Genomic DNA, 676 nt, shown 5'->3' on the forward strand with positions numbered 1-676 from the left:
CCACATCGATGTTGTTGCCTGGTGCCTACCCCCCGAAGCAGCCCAGAACCTGTTTGGGTTCGAACCACCGACCTTTCGTTAATAACTGAACGCGCTTATCGATGGCGGGATGAGGAAATCCTGTCCCGTTCTGAGTGAGACTCCCTCCGTCCAACTGCCCGCCCAGATTTCAGCGTGAAAGATCATAGACTTGAAACACCGTTTCTCCCTCCGAGGACGCTGCCTGACCTGCTGAGTATTTTCAGCGGGTTCTGTTTTTAGTTCAGGATCAGTCCCGCTTCTCTGACTCCGGGATCGGTCCGTCAGTCCCGCGACACACTGATCGCATCCCATGGAAAATGTCCTTCTCTCTGGCCAGTTGTGAGGATCGAGGTAGTCGTGGCCGAGTGGTTAAGGCGATGGACTAGAAATCCATTGGGGTTTCCCCGCGCAGGTTCGAATCCTGCCGACTACGTGTTCCCAGCATTTTCTGCTTTATATTGTCCTTGACCCCCTGATCCAAATCATTGATGCAGATTGTGAAAAGCCGGGTCCCAGCACCGAACCCTGGTTACCGCCTCCCGACCCGGGACAAACTCATTTATCCCCGCTGCCTTACTGTTTTCTCTCTGTCACAGCTGGTTAACGCGTTCGGCTGTTAATGAAAGGTTGGTGGTTCGAGCGCACCCAGAGATGC

The 676-nt window shown here is 54.0% G+C and overlaps 1 non-coding gene across 1 annotated transcript; it reads left to right on the forward strand.

Annotated features, from left to right (window-relative positions):
• The first annotated feature begins 372 nt into the window (after nucleotides 1–372).
• Nucleotides 373–454, forward strand: trnas-aga (transfer RNA serine (anticodon AGA)). Its single transcript has one exon. It is a non-coding gene; the product is annotated as a tRNA-Ser (tRNA).
• Nucleotides 455–676: the final 222 nt, after the last annotated feature.

Source organism: Pristis pectinata, chromosome 39, assembly GCF_009764475.1.
Source record: "Pristis pectinata isolate sPriPec2 chromosome 39, sPriPec2.1.pri, whole genome shotgun sequence".
NCBI lineage: Eukaryota > Metazoa > Chordata > Chondrichthyes > Rhinopristiformes > Pristidae > Pristis > Pristis pectinata.